The following is a 24,511-nucleotide window of genomic DNA, read 5'->3' as shown; positions in this document are numbered from 1 at the left end:
GCCTGTAATACTGTATTTTCTAGAGAGCTTGTTTGTGCAGCCATTACCCGAGCTGTGTGTGGGTCCGTGCTCACCAGAGCAGAAATGATCGACTTTCCTCCTGTTTGATTTATATATAAAGTTCTGAAGTGTCATGAATTATGCAAGAGACTCCTTGGATGGCTCTACCTTGTAATTTAAGTCACAGATTTCACACATTGATTGTTTAGTGCTTCTGTCTTAATTCTAGAGTGGGACACAATATATCCAGTGCCAACAGCTGGCGGATTTCTGAGCCATCAGCCACCTGTGTTACCTGTGTAGGATCGAGCACAGGACAGGCAGCTGGAGCATGTGCTCCAAACATCTTTCCTGGCTGTCCTCATCTTTGCCCCAGCCATGCTCCATGCCTCATCTGACCTCCCCTTCCTCCCCTGGCACATATCCAACCTAAAAGGTTCCATGCATCAGGGCGTTCCCTTAAAGGAGTTGTTCTGAAAATTTATGTTTATTGCCATACCACTAATTTCTTTATATGGGTATGAATGAGAAAGAAAATAATAGAAGAATGCTCCTTGCTATTACTGTGGATGTATCCTTGTGAATTAATTACACATTTTTTTGGTTTGTGCAGTAAAATGTTTTGGTCCTTTTAGTTTTGACCTGGTAACCTTTTATTGCCCTGAGTGGCCCTTTGCTCTAATAATATGAGAAAGCTTAAATTCAAGAGCCTCTTATTAACTTATATCTCATAGCATTCTTTGCAGCTGTACAGTCCCCTCTTATACATCTCTTTACTAATTAAATTCCAGAGATTTTTCCCATCTTTTAAAATTTTCTTCCATCATCATTTTTGGTTGTTGTCAAACTCTTGTCAAATACCCCCATCGTTTATTTAGAACAGGAATCCCAAGCTGAATAGATACTCCAGAAGAGATTGGATATTGACTGAAAAGATAGTCTTTCCTGCTGTCCCTGTCTCATCCTTTTTATGTTCTACAATTTTCCTTGTATTTTTGACCACTGCTGCACCCTGAACAGTCCACTCAGATGCCTTTTCATGTTTGGAAACTGTTGCTGTTCAGATCCGAAGTGAAATAGTGACAGTGCTAAAATCAATGGTAAAAGACCCGTCGATGGCAGTGGGACAGGAGCTCATCCCTCATCATTTATTGCTTTCAATTGATTGTGTTTCCTCACCCTGTTTTGATTTTTCAGTTTGAAGAAGAGTCAGTCACTTTATCAGAGAAGTCAGGAATGTGTTTCCCCAGCATTTTCCATAGCAAAGGCTGGTGAAAAGATGTAGTTTGGATTGTCTGCAATGCCCTTATCTTCTTCAAGTGCTCTATTCAATCCCAGCTAGCAAATCCAATGATTTTCTGCAAAGTTTCCAGTTTCTGATATGCTAATAGGCTTTATTGTTATTTGATTTTGTGTTCTTTGCTGTCTGTTCTTATTTTCTTTTTGCTTTCCTAGTATCCAACTTGTATTTTACCTGTCAGACACCTTTTCCCTTCTGTTTCCCCTTGAATTTCCATTCTCTGAAATGTAACACTTGAATTCCACTAACCTGTTGTATTCAGGGAATATAGTATTTGCTCTTTTTATTATGGATCCTTTTCTTGCATTCCTGTTTCCTTTCTTACAGAGGAACACACAGAACATTTCAAAGTAGCTCCCATGCTGTTTATAAGGAATTAGATTTCCTTCCTTTTGACTTTAGGGTGTATTTGAGAAAGTTTTAGTTTGGTTTGGTTTTTAAAAAGATATTTCTTTCCAAACTGCAATGTTATATTGAAAGTTGTGGATGCTTTCCCTCGAGAACAACACAATGAAAAGAGAGGTTTACAGGACGTGTGTGTATCTCCGTGGAGCTGCACTGACATTTAACACGTTGCTCACCAGTTAGTTTTACAAACTTATAGTCAAATATTGTTTGCAAAATTTAATGAGGGGGACCTAGATTTAAAATCCTTTATGCTGGGATTTTAGCCATGGCACTTGGCAAACTGTGGGGACATTATAAATAGGTATATGCAGATGGATCCCAGGCAGATTTGTGATGTTATGAGGGTCCAGCTGTGTGCATCTCTCTGTAGGTTTAATAATACAAGTTTTTATTGTGAAATAGAGCTTCAATAGCACTGTGTCAACACTGTAACTCCATGTGGTCTTTATTGTTGAAGGAGAAAAATTATGTTTCTTTCCAGTTCCTGCTAGCTTTGAGAATAGTTGATTTCCACTCGAAGAGTTTTAAGTGGAATTGATGTGGGGACTTAGTGGCATTTGTTTGGTAGGTTTCAATGTTTCTACTTAGTTTCCTTTCAGTAAGCTGTTTATTACATGCATTTAAAAGAAGAATAATCAATTGACCAGTCATTCACAAGAAGAAAACTGTTGTGATTAATGTAGATCAGACAGGCTGCTGGAGGCAAGACCAGTTTTTGAATTTTCTTACTTGAGTGCAATTTTATGTCCATGTGAGGCTGGATATACCACTAAAAATGGATCTTAAGCTTTTGAAATGTGAACCTAACAAACTGCAGTCTAATTATCTAATTTGTAGAATTAATACCAGGAGTCACTTAACTTCCTCCATGAAGGACTGAATCCATGCTGAGGTGAAACATGGCCCTGGCTTTGTCTGTATGTCCCAGTTTCTCTCTTCTTGTCTGAAAGAATCCCACACTGCAACCAGAGCTATCACTGGGTCTTATGCAGCCTAAACCCCAGTAAAGATAGAAATAATAAAAATAAAAAGGTTCTTTTGAATCCTTAACTGCAACACAGGGTGTGATCCTGGCCCAGTTGGAACCACCAGCATTCCCAGTTGCTGCAAACTGAACGAGATTCCAATCATCTGATTTATTATGGGTTTGCAATTTTTTTGCACAGTGCTCTTGTAATTCATGTTCAAAAACACTTCACATGCTCTTGGATGTGCTCTTATACTTCTAAAAAGTGTATTTCCCAATTAAAATGCTTTAATCTATTATTTTGATAAAATAGTGTGGCACTGTATTCTGTTAGGGTAAGCTACTCAACACAAGAGGTGCTTAGATTTTATGTGTAGGGATGGCTAACTCTGTGTTTTGATGCTATGGAACAGGAGAAAAAGTACAGGAAATGGGTAGTAAGTGATTAAAGACAGGATGATTTAGCTGTAATAATATAAAATCATCTGTAGGTAATAAAATACTGTCAGAAGTTACTTTTAGTCTTCTCTGAACAATATGGTTTTCATCTTTTTAGATCCATATGTTTGTTTAACTTTGACCAAGGAAGAAATGTGTCCAAGTATATGCATAATCAATAATCATCCAGCACTGGGTTATTTAAGTGCTGGTAGAATTTTGGAGTTGTGTAGCATCAAACATGCTTTTAGGCATCAATAAAAATAATAAATGGCTCCTTCCTAGGAGGATGGATCAAGGAAGTGATGAGTGTGTTACAAAGATATGCTAAAATTAACATGTCTAATGATTTTGTGGAGTGGTTTTGAGTGTTACATTAAATAGTTACATGTATTAAAGTACTTTAAGATATTTGATCATTTCATGAAATAGGAAATCACCTTTTACCTGTGAACAGACAGAGATGCAAACCTGTTGTGTATAAATAGTTCAGAGAATGAAACATTCAATTCTTGCCTGTTGTTTTTCATGCCCAACTTCTGTTAATGTCAGCAGGAGCTGTGCATGTAAATAAAAAGGGCATTAGCTGGGCATGTGTAAGGGAGCAGGTAATAGTAAAGTGAATGTTTCTCTACTGTTTCCTGTTCTAAGTGGGGTATACGAATAATGGAAGTAAATGCTGTGGTGTGGCAAAAACCGAGTTTGCGAAAATGGTCTTTGTTTTATGTGTGTGTATAAAAAATGTGCTGCTCTAAACTTAGTTCTGCTTTGGCATAAGAGAAAAACTTGAGGTCACTGTGTTTGTTCTTTGGACTTTGGAAGCTGAACAGCCTTGATGGGATGTGTGCTCGGCCAGGAGTTGTTGAGGGGAAAAGGCAGCTTTGACTTGGAGGAGTGTTGGGGATCAGTGCACGGTGCTTTCCTGTCCCAGGTGGTTCAGAATCAGGGTGGAAATAATTCATATAATAGATAGGATGTCTGTTGTTCCAGCTGCCCTGCTTTACCTTGAAACCTTGTATATTCTTTGACATCTAATGGTCCGTAATTTTAACGTTTTCTTGGTGTTAATTTGTCCGTGTTTGTGTGTTTTTAAGTCATGTTGCAAAGGCCATTTCTTCAGCTAAGGATTTGTGAAGGCTCTGGACTGCAAAATTATGTACCATGTCGAGCTTGCTTGTTTTGGAGAAGTGAAACATATACAACCTGCCTTTGGGTGTTTGTTGAGGTTTTTTGTGGGTGTTTTTTTTTTTCCTGGTAATAATTTTGCTGATGCCCTTTTTAATTTGGGTAAGAAATCTGAGAGTAGGAAGCATTTATAGTGAAGTGCTTTAGTGCATTGCTAAGCCTGCAGGTGGGTAGGTTATTGCTACAGTTTTCTGCAGCATATTTCTAGTTTTTATTAGCCCTTTTTCCTGCTCTATTCTTTATGTAAGTTATTGGTATAAGTGATTTTTTTTTCTCCCCTTCTTTCTTTTCTCCCTTAATTCATCTCCTCTTTCTCTCCTACTATTTTATTCATGGTCTCCCCATCTCCTGGGGGTGTGGGATACATTAGTTTGCTGAAATTCTCTTCCATATTAAACAATGGGCTGCATCCTACTAGGTTTACAGGTGTCCATCAGCTGTTCCTACAGCAGCGTGGCACTGAAGTAGAGATGTTTAAAACTAAGTTCTCTGCAATTTGCTGGCTCATGGTGTAGCTGTGGTTGTGCTCGTTAGCCTGGAGGTAAACTTTGAAGCCCAACGTGCCAAGTGTCTGCATGGTGGGTGGGACACTTCTCAGTGCTGCTGAGCTCAGCTGCTGTTCTCCCTGTCTCTGGATGTTCTGCTCTTGCCTGGGAGGTTTTCATGGTGCACCTGGAACTGCCTCTGGTGGCTTGGGAAGGAGTGATTTGGTCGCTTCTGGGGGTAGTTCTGGCTGGCAGGCAGCAGAGCAGAGTTTCAGGACAGATAACCACACCAGTCCTCTCTCTAAATAGTGCCACTCTGAGGCCTCTGCTCCCCCTGCAGAGGAATTAGGAACTTTTCACCACAGAGCCTTTCAAATCACGTTTCCCCATGGATATTTTTGTTCCCAGCTGGTATCAATGACCCAGTTTTTACTCTTATTTCAATTCCATCTTTTGTCTATAGATGTTTGCCACCAGGATGGCAGATAGTTGCTAATGCTTTGACAACTCTTAGAGCAGTGTTTATTCATCTAAATCATACCCTGCTGGTGCAGGCTATTGTGCCAGTGTGGTGTGCTGTCTCATTTATACCACCTATTGTATTTGGTCCCAACTGCTACTTGAAGAAAACATTTCAGGGAGCTCATTTCAAGACCCTGAGTGCTTCAGAGCTGCAGAAGCAAGGAACCTGGTCCAGCTCCTACTCCATAGTGAAGAGATCAAAACTGACATCCCAAATAGAGAACATAATGCTGTACTGGTGTGGGGAGGCACAGTAATGACTTGTGATCATAGGCATTATTGCTGCTGAGAGGCTTCCTTGCTGAGAGAGACCCGTGTGTCAACTTTGTGACTGTGTCCCACGTGTGTCCCTTTGCTTGTGCTAAGGAATAGCAAGAACATATTGCTCAGTTCAGCCTCTGTGTGTGTCAGTGCAGCCTCAAAAATAGATTCTCCTCAAGGATACCCAGAACCTGAAAGTGGCTGTTTTCTGTGGTGCTGTTTATAAAGTGCCTGTTTGTATACATCGCTGTTTTGCCTGGTAAGAAGATAACCACCTTTTTTTTCCTGTGGTGTTGAGTTAAACTGAGGCTTTTTGATGCTGTGAGTGGGTGTGAGGACAGCAGTTACCCTGGCAGACAACTGCAGATCACAGTATCTGGGGTTCTCCCGAGGTCTCTGTATCTGATCTTTAAGATTTAGGTATCACCTCAGCTTCTTTTTCTTTTTGATTCTCATAGCAAGAAAGGATTGCAAGTGGGACATTGAAACAGAAGACAGAAAAATTGTAATTATAAAATTATAATTCTGGTTAATTCTGGGGTTTTTTGTCTTGTTCAGTTTTCTTTCTTATGTATTTATTTTGAAATAAACTTCCTTTCCCCATTTTTGCATGCTTGAAATTGGTGAAGTGATAAAGCTGAAGCTCCTCCCCCAGTCCAACAAAACCCCACCAACCAAGGATAAAGAATGCAATTATGCTCTGTCATCTTTAGTCATGTTTGCTCAAATAAATTAGCTGAATGCCATTGATTACCCTTCTGAATGTTCACTGTAGGGCAGACTAACAGTTCTTAGACCACTTCAGCAGGTAATTCGAGCCAACTTAGATCTAAGGCAGGTTTGAAACACAAAACATTGCAGAGGTATTTTCAATCACATTGTCAACCAGAGACATGTTACTCCAACTTGGAAGGTTTCTTCTAGAAAACATTACCAATTATTTTCTGATCTGCCAAGTTTAATTGACCAATTAAACAATTTAAGATGTTCTTCCTGCTTGTCCCTGAAAGAGCTGAGACAATACTGTTTTTTTGAGTTTTCTTGTAGTTTGTGTTGTCTCTTGGGCTCTTTACTCCTCCAGACCAATTCTTTTATATGTTACATTATTGACTTTTTCTTCTCCCTGTGCAGTCTAAGTAGCATCCAAATGCTTTGGCTGTGCTTTGGGTCCTGATCTATTGAGAAAAACATTTGTTACACATTTTGCTGAATACACTGAGCATAAATTTCAAAGGGGATGTCGTTATGATGAAATAGCTAATTACAACTTTATATTTGACCTTCTGCATCTTTGCTCCCCATTACAACACAGTAATTAACATTGATCCTTGGGGGGGGGGGATTTTTTTTGGCGAAAATTAGCTCTCATTTTCACTAAATGCATGAGTGGTTGTGTTAAGTTAGGTAAGACTAATGATGTTTTCCATTCTCTTGTAATTGGCATGCAAATAATAGTTAATGGCTTGCAACTTTATCAGAAGTTGTCGATTCCTCCACTCACCAACTCTTTGTAATTCCAATATGAACTTGTGTATTACCTGGGGTACCTTGTGTAAGGCCTGAGCACAAACTGCTTGTAACTTCTTGGTAAATCAGCAACACCCTTAAGTTCTTGTTTGCAAGAAACTTGCTCTCTATTAGAGAGCTCAGAATGGTCTACCTGTAGCACAGGTAAATGGAAAGCTGGCAAGGTTTGTAGTGAAAAGCCATGAAAATCATTTAGAAAGGCTTCCTCTCTTCTTCCTTAAATCATAAGACTGAATTTCTCTTCACGTGACAGTCTGTGCCTGGAGATAAACTTACTCTCCTGCATGAGAGTGGGTCTTAACTAAGGATGGCTTAGTAGGTTATTACCCCCCAACCCTGAAAATATTTTTTTTAATCCTGTTTATACTCTCAAGTTTCTGTTCCTCTCCCACACAGCTATTTCTTCAGTTTTCCCCACACCCTGCTACCCACAGAATTACTTTAATTAACCGTAACTCATGTGTGGCTTGCTTACCATATCTCCCTTCTAGGGTCAGTGTGAAAGAGCAGCTCGATTCAGACATTTCACTTTGCTATCTATCACTTTTAGAAAGACAGTAACGAGATGTGCTGCTCTGTCTTGGCTGAATCTGCCAGCAGGTGAATCCAGCTGGAAGTCTGAAGCTGCTTTATGGTCTACCAGTGACTTGACAGGGTGAGATAGACGTTGCAGGCAGAAGCAGACAGAGGACAATTTTCTCATTCACTGGATATGCTTTCAGGAAAGGGTTAGAAGTTCTTCTTTTCAGGCTTTGCCAGAAAAACAATTAGGCTGAACTCTAATAGTCCAGCGTGCACCTCGTGCTGTATTTGGTCTTTCTGTGATGTGCAGAAAGAATTGGTTGTTTGTTTTAAATTGCACAGATCTAGATATTAGATGGCCAATAATTTATTAATGAATTGGAGAAATTCCAGAAGAAGGGATGAGTCTGTAACCAAGCCCCACACAGCCACTCACGAGCTCTCTCACTTCCCCCACTTGCTTTTTACCGGTGTGATTAAAGACAGACATTAAGTTACTTTGTTGGCTCTGCAGGGATAGAGTGTAAGTATTTCCTGATATTTTGAGAGGGGTTTATATACAAATTTAAAATAATTACATATATGCAAAAACTTCCTCTCCTTTTGCTGCCTTTTTGCTTGCTTTTAATCTTTGTGTGCATTTTAGTTGTTTTTCTTTTCGTCTCTACAACACTATTCCTTATTTATATTCTTTCCTGTTTTCTTCTTATGTTTTCTTTCAATACACCTGCATTGTCTCTACTTTGTTTCTTTCCAGGTTTTGCTCATTCCACTACTCTCTAGCAGTTTCCTTTAATTTCCTCCCCCCTCCTAGGAGTTACAAAGCCAGCTACCACTGATTTTAAATGTGGCTGGGAGAGAACGTGGAAAGGAATATATAGCTGATGTGAAGAACATACATGAATTCTCTGCTATTTTTGCATCTAAATTGCTGCAACTTGCCAGTTCTAGATGCTTTTTCAGTTTATACTCCACACAGTTGTGTTGAAGTATCAGCATATTTTGCTGCCTTTTTTTTTGATTTAGAAAAACTTCTCAACAGTTTCTGAGACCCCTCAATCTTCTACTATTCCTGCTTATAAAAGGGCTTTTTGCATTTGCTTTTCCAGCAGAGGCCTCTTGAAATCTTGCCCATTGAAACAGTTGCCACTGATTTATGGAGTCTCACCCCAGAACACAAACTCCAAGGTGTCTGTCCTTTTACCATCCACCTGCAAATAGCAGGAGGATGTGTCAGGACTCCCCAGCTCCTTCCCAGCCACAGCCATGGGGTCTGTAAAAACCTGTGAGAAAGAGGAGATAAAAGAGCACCTGTGTGGTAGCTTCTCCCCAGCCTCTGCCTCCAGGTCTAACAACACCTCCAGGTAGGGGAGATGGAGAGCAGGAATCTCCCTCCATGGAACAGAGGAACAGATGTTTGCTATTGAGGATGTCTCAGCCTCTATAAATGAACTAATTTCAGGCTCTGTAATGAGACTGGCATTGCCTCCCAGCTTCCTCATCCCTTCAAAAGGAAGAATTGGAGGATTTCTCTTGCTGTGCTTTTTTTTTTTTTTTTTTTTTTTTTTTGCTTTGGATTGTAATTTAAATACTTTTCTTTTATTCTCTGATTTATAAAAGGGAGAAAAAAAAGGCAGCAGAATGCCTTCTGATTCAATCAGGAGAAGAAAACATGCTTACAGTCATAAAGTCTTTTCTATGCCTGTGGTTTTTTGTTGTTTTTTTTTTTTTGTTACTGTTATAAAAAAATGCGTCAAAAGATGTTCGACTGTTTAATTTCATAAGAACTCACATAAGTTCCAGCTGTTCCAGAATAGCATCTAAATATTTGATTTGAAAACAATATGTGTACCAACACTGCAACATATTGCAGGCATGATCACCCAGCTACCCAGAAAGATCCGAGTCTGTCTGTGCTAATTAATGTTTGCAGATGAAGCTTCTCCAGCGGCAACTTCAGTTAAAAAAAGATCTTTTGGGTTATAAGAACATGAAGGTTATAAAAGACGTCTACAAAACTGAATGGAAACCATGTAAATTTGCTATTTTTAAATTATAATAAGGCTGGGACACCTAATTTTGCTTTTCGTAAGGATGTGATTGATTTTTTTAATATGTTCATATTACAAAAAAATATTATTGCTGCTATTTTTAAAAGAGATTTATTGCCAAAAATTTAGTTATAAAATGTCAATTTATTTAAAAATATTTGGAAGTATTAATCTTAAAGAAATAAGATATTAAAAAAAGAGATTCTCTGGTTTTTTTCAGTTATATGGAGGAAAAATTCATGATTTAGGCCAGAGAAATTTGCTTTTAACTTGTGCATTGACTTGAAAATGTAGCAGTTCTGTTGCCTATTTCCTTAGAGTCCTTATTCTTTTAGTTTTAGGGATATGGACGTACTTGAGTTGTGCTGAGAAATATGGTTTCTTGTGAACACATTCCCCTCCCTTTTTTTCCTTTCTTACATAGTTTTCAATTACAGTGTTGCCAAATTTAGAGAAAGTGATGCCAATTTTCACCTCTGAATATTTATATTTCCTTGCTCTGATACATAAGCTTCTTTTTTTTTTTTTAAAGATCTGACAGGGACAGGTGGCAAAACTGTCCCAACCCGGAGTAGCAGAAATAGTGGAGCTTTGTTGTTTATATATTAATGTAACTTTTGACATCTTTTTAATACAGAATGTATTCTGTTTTGTTTTTTTTTTTACTATCAAAAGATGATGTACCAGCTTCTGAATCACTGATTCTGTTCTGTACTTTCTAATGGAAAGATCCAGCTCTTTTATCATTTTGTTATTATTGTGCATCAAGAGATGCTTCTGTTTTCAACACGGGTGTGGTTTTTCATTTTCTTGTTATGTTTTTTTTTTCCTTTTCCAAATACATACTTGTAGGAAAACAAATTTAGACAAAAATTAGATGGTATTGAAAAGTTGAGGACGTAAAAGAGAAACTAAAATCAGATTAGAAATAGATTTTAGCAAATTGAAAAACTTTTATTTTTGTAGTAATCCGTTAAAGAGTTGAGCTTCAAACACCCTGCAATTAGTGTAATTGGAGGAGTAAACATGTTTGTAAGGTAGACAATGACTGATTTCTAGTGCATGACCATTGTTTGATACTCATGAGCAGGTGATATCATATGCCAGTAAATTTGTATCACGGTGCACAGTCATTTAGCCACAAAATACTGTTTTAAAGTCAGAGATAAGTCTTGCAAGCACTTACACTGAAAGAGTTGTGTACTGCTCTTCACAGTAACTGGATAGAACTGCTTATGAAGCTATTAAATGTTTCAGGAACAGCTACCTGCATGGTGGGGTCCTGAGTTTGTGCAGAGCTGCTGGCTGGGCGTGTTTGAGCCCAGGTGTTGGGAAGCCTTGGAGCACCGCAGGCTCCCTCGGGGTGGAACTGCCGCAGTTCCCATCCCGGCTGGCAGGAGCTGTACTTGTGAAACGGCTCACGCCTGCAATAAAAGCACTTTCACACCAGCACAAAATGTTGCTGTTGGCTCCTTCCCATCTCCAGCAAGCATTTCCAGTTTTAGAACTTGCTCTCATTTCTGAGCTGGGCTCCCTCTTTTCTTTTTTACCCCACTGGGTTGAGAGCGTTGCACATCCAGCCCTTTTATCTCTCTCTGCCCTCACAAAAGAAACTTGCAGCCATTTCCCGTGGTGCTTCTCTTTTTGCATGTGCAGCAAAGTCAACTTTGCAAAGAATTTAATGTGTTTTATAGACAAAACATGGTCAACCAAAGGTACCAGCCTGAGAATCACTGATTCTGTTCTGTGCTTTCTAATGGAAAGAGCCAGCTTTTTTATCATTTTATTATTATTGTACATCAAGAGGTGCTTTCCTTCTGTTTTTACACGTGTAGTTTTTTTTTACTTTCTTGTTTTGTTTGTTGTGGTTTTTGTGCGTTGTTGTTGTGTCTGGGTTTTTTTTTTTTTTGGTTACATTGTTTTTGTTCTTTCTCTTCCAAATACATACTTTTAGGACAACAAACCTGCTATATCTCAGGCTTCCATGGGTCCACTTTAGCCCAGTGCATCTGATTTGTCTGCCTGGAAATTTTGTCCGGTTGCAATTTGAGGACTTGAGATATTTGTCTGAGATTTTTCAAAGTTAGGTTTCCTGAATAGACTATTGCATGCCTAAAAATGTAACATATACTCACTGTGTGCCAGGTGATACCACAATGTTAATAATCCTAATGATGCAAGTGTAGCAAGTCTTGTCTTCAGGAAAAATCAGTCATTTTTTATGTCACTTTTCTGACTGAGAAATTTGTTGGCCCTCCCTGTCATGTATGCCCTGGCCACCCACTATATAAAATTGCTTTTTACTACTATCAGCTGTTTAATCTCTCTACAGACAATCTTTTCAGGTAGCAAGCTGAGTCTAGTCTCAGTACCTCCAGTTTTTTTAACCTAAACACTCAGAATGTATTGCCTTGCATTTGAGTAGCTTTCTAATTAATTGGATTATTGATTTGACATATTTCAGATACTGATCACTTAGGCTGCTAAGTTTAGAACCAGCTAGGAGCCATCATTTAGGAGCCTGGCACTTTTTATTTAGATTGAACTTACTGCCCTGTGCTTTTAAGCCTTTTGCCTTCAGTGGGAGGAAAAGTGGGCTCTTATTGCTGAATACTTAAGTTTTATATTTTCATCTATCTATCCATTTTCTTCCATGAAGAATGGTACTTTGCCTTTATTGCAAGTAAAAGGATATGCTTTGGTTCAGTTTAGAGTTACTCCTTAGTGCTTAAGACATTCATAGGAAGGTTACTGCATGCATAGCATTGTCATTCCATGGGTATCAGATTAATCATTTGAGTTTAGACTAGGCCTGAATCTGGTTTGCAGTGTATGTATAATGAGCATTATACAAACTCCATTTCCTTCTGGAAAGCTGTGTGCCCCATGGTGTGTGTTCTTGATGCTGGGACTAAAAAAAAAGAGGAAGGAGGCTGGCTGGTGGTCAGTTCGTGCATTTGTTGCCCCTCCAACAGACTGCATTTAATGCAGGGGATTGTTCTTGAGCATACTTTTTGGATGAAGAAATGGGAATTAACTAGCAAATCCATGAGATGCAGTTGAAAGCACTGATCACTTGGGGTTGTGACACCTTGTCCTACCGATGAAATGCAGCAACAAGTGTGATGCTTGCTCAGCAGTTTTCAGTAAGAGTAGATATTTCATGCCAAAAGCTGTTTACATCTTCTGCAGTTGGGCTCTTAGGTAATTTGAATAGTACCCAGGTGATAAATCTGTTGCTCTGACATTTGCACCTTGACTTTCTTCTGATAAAGCCTGTGAAAATCATACCCTAGTGCATATTTAGGCCAATTTTATCATTGAGAGAAAGAGCTTTGAGTGCTGTGAGGGCTTGAAGAAATTTTTTAACTTTGTTTGCTTCAGTCTTGTCCTTGTTCTTATCCTAATTCACTGTCCACTTTTATAGTAAAGGTGGGAAACACAAAGCCCCCAAGGCTGCTGTTAATGCTGCAGGAACATAACCCGGGGGTTCAGCGTTGCCCTGTTGGTGCTGATGAATCGTCCTGTCACAGAGATGTAACCAAGGTTATGAAATCTTGCCGTGGCTGTCCCCTCTCACAGATGTCACAGGGACTGAAGGAGGATGTATGACACCCCGTGCTGCTGCCCTAGGCCCAGAATGTGTGCGTGCCTTGGTGCAGCTCAGGGGCTCAGGGTCTGTGTCACCAACAGCTTGTCAGAGCATGAGGAGATCTGCTGGTGCATTATAGGGCTGCTCTGGTCTGGTTTGGAATGTAAGGCAACCCTTTGTTTTCTCTGAAATTTCTGACATAATTTTGAGTTGATGATTCCTTATATGAGAGAAGTTGAATTGCATTTCCTACCCCTCTTACAGGGAAGGACAAAACAATTAGCAATGGAGAGCTTACAAGCCTGTGAGCTCAAATGGTAAAAGTATTTCTTTTTATTCAAGAGTTCTTTAGATTTGGGAGTGGGCTATGAGGCTGAGATAGTTCTGAATGTGTTTCTACTGATCTAATCTAGCATGATTATTTCTTTCTTGTTGAATGATCCCCTCCAAGCATCTCATGAAAAGATTTATTTCATCCTCGTGACCGTTTTGTGAGATTTTGCTGAATTACAATTATTGTCTTTTTCACTTTTCTTGAGGAGGAACTAGAGTACAAGTAGTTTAAATAACCTGCCAGAGGCAAATCTGTGACAAAATAGATTGCAGAAGCTGCCTTTCCTGAGCCCAAGTGTCTAGACTGAGAGATAGTCTTTTCCCCGTAATAACAGATCGCTATTGCTGAATTTCATTTTGAACTGATGCTTTTGGAACACTGAGCATTGAATAGATCACAGTCTAAGCTTGATTTGTGTGAATGCTACGTTTCAGGTGCATGAATAAGAAAAAAATGTTGGCAAGATATTCTGTTACTTAGGAAATTTATGTTGTATTTTTTAGAAAAAGGCAAAACTCTGCAGCCTGGTTTAACTTTCAGACGTACTGTGCAGACAATGTGAAGTTACCATCTCTTCTTTCATCCACGCCCCTCCTTTGGGATATGTGAGGAGATGATACCACACACAATGACAAGATGTATCTGCTCCTTTGCTGTGGCCTGGTTTTCAGCTGTCTTTCACAGAGGAACGGGGTTGGGGAGTCACAGATGGGGCATGAAGTGATACGGGGATCATGATGCTGTAGGATCATGGCAAAGGTCAGGTGGGAAGGGTCTGGAATTCCCCGTAGCAAATATGAAAATATTTTGCTGTGTTATTTAGCTTCACAAATACAGGGATTTGGGGCTGTCAAGAGAGAAGGAGACTGGAAACTGGGCTTTCGACTTAGTGGGTTGCTGAGTTTAAAACCTGCACTGTAAAGTCTGAGAAAGCTGCCAGAAGGGTGGCAGGAGATGACAATATGGACAAGAAGCATGACTGGGAGGGAGAGTGGCAGCATCTTGTTGGAGAAGGACACTTCAGCAACTCCTTAATCTATTCCATCTGCAGCAAGGTTATTTATGGTTGGGGTTTTTTTCTTTTTTTTCCCTGTAATAAATGCAGCAGGCAAGGTAATCTGTATCTAGGGTGATTACCAGTGGGCAGAAACCCCTCAGGAGGCTGACACTGAATTCTTGTTTTTTGAACCCTGTCCCTGCTTAAGTGTACAGAAGATGGTGACTGAGCAGCAGAGACCCTTTCTCCCTTTCTGTGGCATTTTTCCATGTGGTTTTGGCATTGCTCAAGTGCCTGTTGATAGGAGGATACTGCCTTACCCTGTTCTCCCACACCTGACAGAGAGCAAGGACCTGACAGGTTTGGACAGGGATTGTTTCTCTCTGCTCAGCTTGTGCACTGGTGTTTGTTAGTCACAAATGTTACAAAAATGTTTGTGAACTTACAATCTGGTCTTGCTCGTAGTAGGTTTTAATACCTCTGATTTCATAGTGAGTTGCTGGGAAAAATACCTGCAACCAATACTGTATTTTATTGTGTAATGTTTGTACAATAAATTTATCAACTGTGGGCTTTTTTTCTCAAGTGTGGCTGTGCAAATGCCTGAATTGCTGTGTTTTGTGTGGATTTTTTGTTAAATACAGAGGATATGTGGGTGGAGAATCTATGACTTCAGTAAATGCAAGGTCCTTGTACCAGTATTTATCTGTGTTGTTTTGCTCTGATACGCTGTTGAATATTGCAGAAAGCATAACAGCTATATTTGGTGTTCCTCACACATTCTTGTTTTATTTTAGAATAAAATTTGCATGGGAACGTTTCTCCTCACTGGCATGAGACCATATTTAAGGCATTTGGTAGTTTTGTGTCTAGCCATTTTCATGGGTAGTGGGAAAACAGTTTTACTTTGCATTAATGTTTTTGCTAAAAATACGGACTGTAAAGCGAAGTGATTTTAAACCCAGGCAAAAAGAAATTACAAATGTTCCTAAAAATGATAGCTAAAATACAGTGCTGTATATGAGCTTTCAGTTTGATAAATACTTACTTATGAGGTCATAAATACTTGAGGTACAAAAGGTTAATGTAGTGTGAAAGGCTGTAAAACACAGCGAGCAACCTGCTAGATCATAATGATGCATTAGTACCTTTCAGTATGAATGCTGGTGGTTATAAAAATCTTCATGTTGAATTTATTCTGTAGCACAAGAATGTAAAGCCAGAGTATCTCCACTGTGTACTTTTGCTTATCTTCTCATATTTATTTCTCTTTGTAAAAGAAAAAAAAAAGAAAAGAGGGGCTCTCATCTGTTTGTAAATGCTCCCTGACTGAAACTGATAAAAACTGCTTTTTGACTAATGTAATTTCTCAAAAGCATGTCAGGTGTTGTCTGTGTGCTCAAAGTAAGTAATAAAATCAAGTAATAGTCGGGGAGTTTTGTACCTGCTCTGTATTAATAAGTTTCCATGAGATAAAGTAAGCAATAATGCATAAAGGAAACAAAAGTGGTATAAATTCTGTAAAGCAGTAATGCAAATTAACTTTGAGGGGAAAGAAATTCAGTGCTAAAATCACAAAGTGAGCATTTACTGAAAGGTAAAATTGACTTTATCATAATAAATACAGTATTTCTCAGTCTTAAAAGTCCTCTGCAGTTTATAATTGTCTCCAATGTGCTGATGCAGCTAATATTTCTCATTTAATCTCTACCTCTGTGGAGTGTTAATTTCCATGCTTTGGTGATCATTGCTTTTTACTAAAGCAAATTACTTCCTCTTACTCCTATATCAGAGCTTATGACAGATTAGGATAATTTTACTGTCATTAATCTTTTGAGTCTGTTCCACTCTTTTCAATAAAGTGCCATGTTTTGGTCAGGCTAAATTGAAACACTTAATAAAATCTGAAATCAAATATAAAAAAACCTTTTTTTTTTTTTTCCCAGGCTGTTGATACCTGTTTTCAGCCTTCTCTGCTCTCTGGTTACAGAAGAAGTATTTTACTTTCAGTTAATTCTCTTCATGAAGCACACCAGTACCTGGAAGGGTATTCGGTATTTTTGGAGGGGTTAGACAAGAAAAATGTTGAAATATTTGGTTTTGACACATCCATCTTTTTTATTACTATTTTAGGTGTTGAATTGAATATCTATACATTCCATTCTTTTAGAATGTGTATTTAGATACAGTTTAAAAATTGTTAGTGTTTGGGTTGTGCAAATATATCTTCAGGAGATCTCTGTAGATGATTATTTTTAATTGAAGACCTTATTTAAATTTGCAAAGAACACTGCAAGCAGTTACTGCACTGACAGAATTAGCACAGAATACCTGTGAGGGACCAGGACTCATACTGTAAAAGCCCCCATAATTCCTCTGAAATAAATAGATTTTTTTAATAAATGCTGAGATTGTTTATTTTATTTTGGAGCAATTGGTCAAGCTAGAAATCCAAATCACAGCGCCCTGGTAGGACAGTATATCAAGTTACAGATACATGACTCATCTTGTCAAATGCTGCTTCATATTACAAAATACAGGCTTTGGATCATAACACAAAAAAATATTGTATATTACCAACTCAAACTTGTATATTAGGTTATGAGCCTTTCTGTATCATACTTCTGGGCAGAAACTTAGTTTGTTTATTTTGTTTTTTTGTGTTCTTTGGCATAATAACCTCAGAGCCTGCATTACCTGAGAGCAGCCCTAACTGCTCAGTCATTCTGAGTGACTAGCTGGATATTTCAATAGTGCCTCTGCCCTTTTTTTATTTCCTTTTGAATTAAATATCCTCCTCATGCTACAGTAATCATGGATATTCTTAATGGAATTGCACAGTAGAACTTAATTAACCTTTTCTTCTTCTTTTTTATTTAAAGGAAATTTGAGCAAACTCAATGGTGTGGTTCCTAATTTAATGCTTGCACCCCACAATGTCTAATAGAGCCTCTTCACTTGAGCAAGTCAGGTGAGACAGAGCTGCTCATCACAATCCATTGGCTTTCAGATGAAATGTTCACCTGACATTCTATTAGAGGAAGAGTCCCCAGTATACGTGTTAATAAATATATATTCTTCATGAATTTAGATAATCTCATAACTGGAGTCATTAAAACGTGTTGGATGGTTATGCAAATGACTGGAGGAATTTCAGATGGCACCTGCCATTTGTGAGTCTCATCTCATGGACTGCTTTTCTTTCATTTTGTAAATAATAATTAAAACTGCTTGTGATACTTTTTCTCTTGCTGTTGAGGAGGTGAAATCTTTACCAAGGTGGAAGTGAGAGACAGCAAAGGTTCTAATTTACAATTTTAGTTGTAAATATATTTCCAGAAGTCTGACAAAGAACATTTTTGACATTATTTCCCTCAGAAGCAGAGGAAGGTGTTACAAATGTAGATGATACTAAATGTAAATGCAATTCAGGCCATATTTCTGTAAGCTATTCTTTTATCTTTCCCTGAATGAAGTCTGTTTAAGCGTTCTCAGTTCATTATATTTCTAAATGAGTTCTACTCCCAATAGCTGTTAATTATTGCTGTAACTTCCTCTCATATTAGTGTCTAAGTTCGACTCACACAAAAAAGGTTCTTTGCTCATCCAGTCTGTTTTAATAGATTTAAAACCCCTGTGATTTCCTCACACTCGTGGAGTACAGTATATGTAGTGTAGGCTTGGTTGTCAAACTGATTGACCAAAACCTTTTTTTCCTTAGAAAGCAGAGAATGTTAGAATGAAAATTCCATACCTAGAGAAGAGCAAAAAAGAACCATGAAATGGTTTCTTTTGAGTATATGGTAGATTTCCAAATATTTATGGGAGCAGCATTGAAGCTAAACATAACTCCATGTCCCTAAATCACTAAAAGAAACTAAAAATCTGTTTGGCTGAGCTTTTACACGAGTCAGAGAGACAAGCTTAGGTTCAGAAGCAGTTTCACAAAAATAGCTGAAATATATTTTCTCTTTTTTTTTTTCCTTTTTCCAGTTTCAGTCCACTGACCTCCACAGAAGGATGACTGGGGTTGCTGGGGCTTTCTTTTGCAATAGAGGTTTGAAATACAGTGAAAAAACAGGAAATAATTCCTTAAGTTTGATGAAAGACTGGCTTTGAGCTGTCAGACACTGGCATTGTTCTCACAGAAGTTAGTGACTGATAACTTTGATGGACATCTGGCCAAAGTATTCTGTTGTCAGTTTTCCTTAAGTTATGTTGCTCTTTCCTTTCAATTGGTCAGAAATATACTAGCAGAGAGTAGTTGTAGTTCAAGGAATTAGGTGAGCATTGGATCTTTCAGTCATTAATTTGGGAAACAAAGTGTGTACAGAGAGGCTTTGATTGTGTTATGCAGGTTCAGGATAAGTGGAAAGGATGCTGGAATGCAGAAAGGAATAACAATCCTAAAAACTAACAAATTATACAGTAATGATGACTGCCAAAAAACTAACATTTCTTTATTTACATGGTTATACTGTTATACTCAGTGTATCTGTCAAGAGAACGTGCAGGAGGAATGTGGGAATCTTAGATATCCAAGTGAGTTCCAAAGGGAAAATAGCATAACTAACTAAGTAAATCAATTCACAGTGAGGGAAAGGATGGTGCTAGAGTGCCTTCCTGTGCCCTATGAATCCCTCCTCTCTGAAGAGTGTCCTGTTTATTTGGGCTGTGGCCATCAGATGATGTAGAACCGTGATGGGAAGGGGTGACGCACGGTTGTCATTTGCTGGCAGTGTGTTCCAGAATGTTTGTTCTGCTGCAATTCCAAGCAAAGGTGTGGAAGTTTCCATTTCTCTGTGTCTGAGAGCTTTTCTCTTTTGCACTAAGTCATAGAAAGCAAGGATCTCTGTGTGTATGGGATGTTCTGTAAACCACAGAGAGAATCCAGGCACACTTGGTACATCTTTAATAATCCTCCAAGATGACTGTGGAGGTTTCCAAGCTGTTTAGATTTTGACCACTTTTTTAGTATTGTGAGGATTTTCATAAATAATTAAGCATGACAGAAGATAAGAAAAAAAGGGATACCCTGATTTGATTATTTTTGTGAATAAAATTGGATTTTATTGGGGATTGGAACGAGATGAGCATTACAGACCCTTAACCTAAACTGTTCTGTGATTCTGTGAAATCACATTCCCACTCTGGCTAATGGACAGAACTTTGGTTTTGAGGGGGAGCTTTGCTGACCAGTGGCCTTTCCAGAGAGTTTCTTGCATATTTTGAAGTAACTGATGTCAGATATTGGATCATTTGCATGCTTACATTTGTGAAGCCTGGTATTTGAAACAATACTTTTTCAAAAGGAATAGTGCATGCAGAGAATGCAAGATTGGGCAGTAATTGCAATGAACAACAGAGAGCTGTTGCTGATGTTTTTAGAATTTTTTGTTACATGGACTTTTTCATGTAAGTAAAAACTTAACTGATTTTTTTCTCACTTGTCTAGACTAAAGTTCTGTTTGAAAAGTGACTCTAAATCTTATCATTATCGTGTTACATTATTAAAGCATTGATGATATCAACTGCAAGTATTTTGTTCAGTTAGTGAACTAGTTTTTTCACAGGTGATGTGACTTAGAGACTCTAATTATCGTATTTTTCTTCATGTGCACCTGCAGCAGACTTGTGAACCACGTCAGGTAAATTTGAGGGACATTATCAGCTCTGTGAGGCTGGACAGGTGCAAATGAAGAATAATCAGAAATAATCATTGAACCCAGAGGGCATCAATTCGGTCTACAGAAAATTTATTGCTGATGACAGTGTTCAAAATAAAACAATCCACTTATTGCAGTACTGTTAAATTAAAAGCATATTGAGTAGCATGAGCACCTATGAGTCAGAAAAGGAGACCCAGTCTGTTATGTAAGAATAAAATGCATTTATATACGTAATCCTGCTGAACTGCCTGATCTGCTGATTGATGTTCTGTTCCAACCTCACTCCTGCCCTGTCGCTGTGTCCCTGCTGCACAAGGCTGCTTATTGTCACTGGACCTGACTTTGATCTGCAGACAAATCAAGCAGGATCAACTCGAATGGGTTGTTCAGGACTGTGTCCAGTTGGGTGTTGAACAGCTCCAGGGATGGAGCTCCACAGGCTCTCTGGGAAATCTGTTCCAAAGTCAGATCACTCATAGGAAAAGTTTTTCCCAACTTCAAAATGGAATGTTCTATACTGCAGCTTTTGCTCGCTGCCTTTTGTTCTGTCCCTGGGCACCACTGACCAGAGTCTTACTCCTTCATCTTTAGTCCCTCCCATCAGGAATTCATGCCTTCTCTTTTCCAGGCTGAACAGCCCCAGCTCTCTCATTCTCCCCTTGTTTGCCAGGTGCTCTCATTCCTTGCATATGGCTGAATGTCATTCCATTTATCTTCCAGGACTCCCATATCTTTCCCTGCAGAACTGCTCTTCAGCCAGTCACTCTCCCATGCCAGGGACTGCTCTTCTCCAAGTGCAGGGCTTTGCAACTTCCCTTTGCTGAACTTCATGAGGTTCCTCTTGCCTGTTCCTCCAGCCTGTCAGGGTCCCTCTGAGTGGCAGCACAACCCTTTGGGGTATCAGTCACTCCACCCAGCTCTCTTTCATCTGCAAACAGCATTACTAGACCGAGTCTCATTTCTGAGAATTCAAGAGGAGATGAAACTGTGTAATAGTGGCTGAGGGAGCATGGCTGTAACATCCTGGAGATTCCTGAAGGGACCTGCAGACAGCAAAACTGCTGGAAACTATTAATGCTAATGGCTTCATGTGCAGATGTTAGATGAAAATAGATATATCTTGGCTGAGAAATTTCTGGTTGCTGTGCTTGAGGATGAGCAAGGGAAGAGTTCTGTTGGCAAGCTCATTGTGTGGAAGAGGGAAAGATAGAAAATAGCTTTAAACTCACAGTGCCAACTCTCCTGATTCGAGGGTTGCTATTAGAGAATGTTTTCTATGCCTTCTTTCCTGAGGACTTTTCCAGGAAGAGGAAGTTGATTTAAGGGGGCTGAGTCCTGTTTCCATTTCTTTAACAGATGTTTCCTTAAACTTGAGCATCAGTAATCAAAGCAATTCTGCAGTGGGAGCTACATTGTGAAGCTCTGTAACAAGCAGCATTCAGATGATCAAGCAGAATTCCCCATAACATCAGCATTCACAGCTAGATTTAAAATGGTGATTTATACCCTTTACAAATTCTTTGAACCATCCAATACTCCTTAGATTATTTGTTTCTTTTTTTAAGTGTGAGAAGGGAAGGACAACTGATGATTTCTAAAACTTTAAATTAGTCTTTCACGTTAATGAAGGAAAGGTGTTGGGTGAGCTTGAAGAGAAGGATGAAAAAAAATGATTTGCATGAAGCACAGTGCTCTGTGACATGGAGTTCTCTGTCCTTGGTTGGGCTTGCAGGGAACTTTGGGCACATTCCATTGACAGTGTCAGTCATCATGTGTTCTGTAGAAGGAGCAGCACTGGAGAACAGCAGGTTAGAGACCTTTTCTATTCAAAATGTCACATCTCCTTTGAAATTCTGCTTGCATTTGATTGCAACATGCTAATAGACAAGAGTATCAAACATAATCAATAAGAAAAATAAACCAGCTATTTTTTTCACGGAATGATGCTAAACTAAGTTTGAGGAATTACAATCCTGTGAGGAGCTGAACTGCTGCTTGTTAAGTCTGGGCGTCCCTCAGTGTAAAAAGAGCAATGTGATTTAGGAAGTGTCTTTTTGTGACACAGAGAACCCTCAAATTCTTCCATGTTTCAGAGGGTTCAAGAATTGACTCCTTAGGCAAAGATATGCAAGTGAGCAAATGGAAAGTGCCAGCAGGGATCCAGCAATAGGTGAGGGGTCAAACAGTGAAAAACCTTTTATCGCGCTGTCACATTTTCTTTCTTTTCCTGAGCTCGAGCTGCAGCAATCAGCCATTCTCTCTCAGCATGAAACTCTGCTCTCACAAGTTCACTCAGCAGTTGGTTGTGTCAACACAAGTCTTACAAAAAGGGACTTTACATGCATGACATAAATCTAGTTCAGGGGGGAATTCCAGAAACTGGTGTGCATTGATTCCAGCTGAGGGGAAACGACTCTTTGCAGCCAAACCTGCAAATATTCCATGTAAAGACATTTCTTCTTTCTTTTTTTTTTTTTTTTAATTTAAATAGTTTCCTTTGAAGCTGTGTAGCACAGCATTTCATTAGGGAGTTTTCATTTAGACAAATATTGTTAAATGCCACAGCATTGTACAAGGCAGTTGCAGATGTTGAAAGTTACTTTGTACAGATAGAGCTTGTTGCCAGCACAAAAGTTTAATCAGCTTTATTGCAGCTTTGTAGCCTTTTATAATGTTGACTTATGAGGGATAACACTTGAAAGAATTTTTAAGCTAATTAGAACATTTAAGAAAAAGATCTCGTTCTATTTTATGGCAGTGATGCTTGTGCATGAATGAATGACCACAGTAAAAAGTACAGTTGCCTTGCTGTGCATTGAGTTATGTTCTTGTGTGAATAATTTCTTCATAAATTAAGGTAATAACTGAGTTGGATAGGAGAACTTAGGGAGAGTCAGTGGATTTCCAGAAGCCAAGCATGCCAAGTTCTGCATCAGTCAGAAAATCTTATTCTCAAGAGCATTGTGTTGTGATTTATTGCCAGTGTATAATTGCCTTTCAAAGTGTAACTTAAAAGCAAGTGTTTTAAGAACCATCATAACCATTAGGTATATTTACCTGTAAGCTTTAAAAAAAAAAAAAAATCAACATTTTTTCATCTGTTTTACCCCTTTCTCTTAAACTTTGTTACCTAATGGTACATGTTTTTAGATGGCATTTGGATATTTAGAACATATTATGACCATTTCCCATTTATACTTTTGGAAGAGGTACCAAAGGCAGGACTTTGTGTCATGTGTGTTGTTGAGGCTTTAGATGATTAGGAGCATTTTATGTCCATTCAGACACACAGCTCCATCCTGACAGAAATAACAGAGTGGAATTTACAATGTAAATGTGCTGAGTAATTTGTGGGGAAAAAAAATGTCATGAACATGACATTTTTTAGTGCTGAGGATGCTTCTTGTGATACTTTGATGGATTTATCAAACAAACTTGTGCAATGTGAAGCTACAGCTCCCATTCAAATGTTAAAAAAACCCTTTAATCAGCTCTAATCGAGATTTCTATATTTATTGTCATGGTGGTTTTTGATGTGTTTTCATTTGTTGTCTGTCTGGATTTTACATTAAGCTTTCAAGCATTGAAACAAAGTTATTTTTGAACACTTTATTCCTGCTATTGAAGTCTTTTTAAGGAGCAGCATGAGAAATAACAGACTTCTGACTAACAGATGAAAGAGTAATAACAAAATCAACTGAATATTTTTTTGTGTCTGTGCATCATTACTTATGATTTTTGATTTGGATTAAATTAATGCATTTGTCCAGTAAAATATTTCCTAACGTGTCTGCTAATTCACGGGGTTTTCTTAAGGATAAATTCAATTAATTTATTTTAAAATTATCCTGTGAAAATATCACAATAATTCAGTTTTTTTATATGTAGCATGAACATCTAAAAATGTGTGTAATGTGTTTACATTCCCTTCTTGGCTAATGGAACCAGAATGCAGCTGATTAGAGAAAGGTTTTGTTAATTACTGTTGCTGTGATATTCATGGATGGGATCAGTACACGGTCAGAAATATTTATTGAATCAATGCAAACAATAAATAATGCATTGAGGCAACCCATTATAATTCCTTCTCCCATTTCAAGTCACTGATATGCTGATGTCAGTTGGATGTCCTTAAATGAACTTGGCACCTGCTTAGTTACAGCAAACTCTTATTAAAGCCTATTATGAATATTCTTGTTAAAATCATATCTGCTCCTGATACCAGCAAATTTTGTCCAACTTTTGAGACATGT

At 38.4% G+C, this 24,511-nt stretch overlaps 1 protein-coding gene across 28 annotated transcripts in view; it reads left to right on the top strand.

Annotated features, from left to right (window-relative positions):
• RBFOX1 (RNA binding fox-1 homolog 1) overlaps positions 1-24,511 on the top strand; it is a 1,149,451-nt gene that overhangs the window by 1,023,064 nt on the left and 101,876 nt on the right. The window lies entirely within an intron of this gene.

This window comes from Manacus candei, unplaced genomic scaffold, assembly GCF_025592945.1.
Source record: "Manacus candei isolate 608988 ecotype Guabito, Panama unplaced genomic scaffold, ASM2559294v1 h1tg000002l, whole genome shotgun sequence".
Taxonomy (NCBI): Eukaryota; Metazoa; Chordata; class Aves; order Passeriformes; family Pipridae; genus Manacus; species Manacus candei.
Note: the sequence above shows the minus strand (reverse complement) of the source record. Positions and strands in the feature narration are given on the sequence as shown.